We start from the raw sequence: 4,277 nt of genomic DNA on the forward strand, positions 1-4,277 counted from the left end.
TTTATAAGTTTGTTTCCTCTTCCCCCTGTACAATTGTCTTACATATTATATAAGCATACATTGAAAACCTCTTCAGAATTTTTTTATAATTTTTGCTGTAAGACATCAACCTTAATTTTAAAGAATTCAAGAGGAAAATAGTATTCTGTATTTACCCAGATATCTACCATTTCTTTTGTTCTTCCTTCATTCCTGATGTTCCAAGTTTCCTTCTAGTATCATTTTCTTCCTTTCTGAATAGCCTCCTTTAGAAATTATTTTAAAGCATATATAATGACAAAAATTCTCTTAGTTTTACTTTATCTGGGAATGTTTTTAATTTACCATTTGTGGTGGCCCAATGCTTAAGCCCCCTACTAAAAGCCCATAACAGACCTACTTTAACCAAGGACAAAGATCAAGAAAGTCAACAGTCTCCCCAGAGGGGGCAGGACATAATTACAGATGTAAAAAACAGCATTGATTGTATCTTAGTCTTAAACTCTAATCTCAGTAAAACATCCGGTCTTAGGCCCCTTTATGATTGTGCTAGAGACTGGATGTCCTCATACCATATGGAATGTCTTTGTTCTGAAATCATATATTGCCTTGTGCATTTCTGTTCCTTTTGTGGAGTGCTAAGTGTCCTGCTGGCCATCACTGGAAAACTTCTGTTCATAAGTCCTAATGAACCCATGCTTGCTTATGCTTTTCAGTCTTGCTTTGGCCCCTTTCCATGTTCTGCAAGAACTGGACCTGAGCCTGAACAATTGGTGAGCCAGCTGGGAGACCGAGACACTGCCAGTGGCAGCAGGCATGGGTCCAGAGAGGGCAGAATCCATGTGGGAAATCCCAAATTGGTCTATATGTTCCTTGTGGGGAGGGGTAGCTGTCCTCCTGGATGAATGGGATCCGTCCCAAGAATGTAGGGATGCCCTGAAAACTCTGGTGGGGTTGCTAACTGTTTTGCAATAGATAGCAGGACAACCAAATCTTCGCAAAAGAAAAAGAGAATGCCAAGTAGCAGAGGCCATAGCCTGGCCCCTTTTAGGAGCCCTACATGTGGCCATCAAGACAGAACAGGTGACAAAAACAACAGCCTGCCATCTAGAGGAGGAATTAAAATTAGAGAAGGCCACATGGCTCACACACTCAAGCAGACATGAAGGATGCCTTAACTGAGTGCTTGCATCATGTGGATGATCAATAACAAATATTAGCTGTAGATATGCCTGAGTCCATGGTAGAAAATTACCCTGAGTTTGAGTCTGGAGAATGTTAACTAATCCAGGCTGGGATGCAAAGCTTGAGATTCCACACATTCTTCATCTGACGATGAAGGGGAGAAAAAGGAAGAGTTTTGGAAAGCAGAGGAAGAGGTGCCCCTCCACCCCCCAGCAAGTACAACCAGTGCTGCAGCAAAATTTAAAACAGCACAGGAGTGAGGTGGGGTAAGATGGTGGATTGGTGAGGTGTATGTTTTAGTTACTCCTCCAGGGAAGTAGGTAGAAAGCCAGGAACTGCGTGGACTGGACACCACAGAGCAATCTGTCTTTGGGCATACTTCATACAACATTCATGAAAACGTGGAACTGCTGAGATCAGCGAAATCTGTAAGTTTTTGTGGCCAAGGGACCCGCACCCCTCCCTGCCAGGCTCAGTCCCGTGGGAGGAGGGGCTGTCAGCTCCGGGAAGGAGAAGGGAGAACTGCAGTGGCAGCCCTTATCAGAAACTCATTCTACTGATCCAAACTCCAACCACAGATAGACTGAGACCAGACACCAGAGAATCTGAGAACAGCCAGCCCAGTAGAGAGGAGACAGGCATAGAAAAAAACAACACAAAAAACTCCAAAATAAAAGCGGAGGATTTTTGGAGTTCTGAACATAGAAAGGGGAAGGGCAGAGCTCAGGCCCTCAGGCTCATATGCAAATCCCGAAGAAAAGCTGATCTCTCTGCCCTGTGGACCTTTCCTTAATGGCCCTGGTTGCTTTGTCTCTTAGCATTTCAATAACCAATTAGATCTTTGAAGAGGGCCCCCTTTTTTTTTTTAATCCTTTTTTCTTTTTCTAAAACAATTACTCTAAGAAGCCCAATACAGAAAGCCCCAAAGACTTGCAATTTGGGCAGGTCAAGACAAGAGCAGAACTGAGAGCTCTGAGACAAAAGGCAATAATCCAGTGGCTGAGAAAATTCAATAAACACCACAACTTCCCAAGAAAACGGGGGCATCCTCTCACAGCCATCATCCTGGTGGACAGGAAACACTCCTGCCTGTCACTGGCCCCATAGTCCAGAGCTGCCCCAGACAACCCAGTGTGATGGAAGTGCTTCAAATAACATGCATACACCACAAAATTGGGCATGGACATTAGCCTTCCCTGCACCCTCAGCTGGTTGTCCCAGACTTGGGAAGGTGGAGCAGTGGGAATTAAGAAAGCCCCATTCAGCCATCATTTCAGCAGACTGGGAGCCTCCCTACACAGCCCAGCAGCCCAGAACTGCCCTGGGGGGACGGCACTCACCGGTGACATAGCACAGTCATCCCTCAACAGAGGACCCGGGGTGCACGGCCTGGTAGAGGGGCCCACTTGCAAGTCTCAGGAGCCATACGCCAGTACCAAGGACTTGTGGGTCAGTGGCAGAGACAAACTGTGGCAGGACTGAACTGAAGGATTAGACTATTGCAGCAGCTTTAAAACTCTAGGATCACCAGGGAGATTTGATTGTTAGAGCCACCCCCCCCCCCCGACTGCCCAGAAACACGCCCCATATACAGGGCAGGCAACACCAACTACACACGCAAGCTTGGTACACCAATTGGGCCCCACAAGACTCACTCCCCCACTCACCAAAAAGGCTAAGCAGGGGAGAACTGGCTTGTGCAGAACAGGTGGCTCGTGGACGCCACCTGCTGGTTAGTTAGAGAAAGTGTACTACACAAAGCTGTAGAACTGACAAATTAGAGATAAGGATTTTAATTGGTCTACAAATCCTGAAAGAACCCTACCAAGTTAAGCAAATGCCAAGAGGCCAAAAACAACAGAAAATTTTAAAGCATATGAAAAAACCAGACGATATGGATAACACAAGCCCAAGGACCCAAATCAAAAGATCAGAATAAATACAGTACTTAGAGCAACTAATAAAAGAACTAAAGATGAATGATGAGACCATGCCACGGGCTATAAAGGACATCGAGAAGAGCATGGAAGAGGATATGAAGGACATCAAGAAGACCCTAGAAGAGCATAAAGAAGACATTGCAAGAGAAAATAAAAAAATAGATGATCTTATGGAAATTAAAGAAAGTGTTGACCAAATTAAAAAGATTCTGGATACTCATCATACACGACTAGAGGAATTTGAACAATGAATCAGTGACCTGGAAGATGACAGAAGGGAAAATGAAAACACAAAAGAAAGAATGGGGAAAAAAATTGAAAAAATCGAAATGGACCTCAGGGATTTGATAGATAATATAAAACATCCAAATATAAGACTCATTGGTGTTCCAGAAGGAGAAGAAAAGGGTAAAGGTTTAGGAAGAGTATTCAAAGAAATTGTTGGGGAAAACTTCCCAAACCTTCTAAACACCATAAATACACAAATCATAAATGCCCAGCGAACTCCAAATAGAATAAATCCAAATAAACCCAATCCAAGACATATTCTGATCACACTGTCAAACACAGAAGAGAAGGAGCAAGTTCTGAAAGCAGCAAGAGAAAAGCAATTCACCACATACAAAGGAAAGAGAATAAGACTAAGTAGTGACTACTCAGCAGCCACGATGGAGGCGAGAAGGCAGTGGCATGACATATTTAAAATTCTGAGTGAGAAAAATTTCCAACTAAGAATACTTTATCCAGCAAAGCTCTCCTTCAAATTTCAGGGAGAGCTTAAATTTTCCACAGACAAACAAATGCTGAGAGAGTTTGCTAACAAGAGGCCCGCCCTACTGGAGATGCTAAGGGGAGCTCTACAGACAGAGAAACAAAGAAAGGAGAGAGAGATATGGAGAAAGGTTCAGTACTAAAGAGATTTCGTATGGGTACATTAAAGGATATTAATAGAGAGAGGGGAAAAATATATACGACAAACATAAACCAAAGGATAAGATGGCTGATTCAAGAAATGCCTTCACGGTTATAACATTGAATGTAAATGTATTAAACTCACCTGTTAAAGGTATAGATTTGCAGAACAGATTAAAAAAATGAACCATTAATATGCTGCATACAAGAGACTCATCTTAGACACAGGGACACAAAGAAATTGAAAGTGAAAGGGTGGAA

The sequence above is a fragment of the Choloepus didactylus genome, assembly GCF_015220235.1.
Source record: "Choloepus didactylus isolate mChoDid1 chromosome Y unlocalized genomic scaffold, mChoDid1.pri SUPER_Y_unloc1, whole genome shotgun sequence".
In the NCBI taxonomy this organism is placed as follows: Eukaryota; Metazoa; Chordata; class Mammalia; order Pilosa; family Megalonychidae; genus Choloepus; species Choloepus didactylus.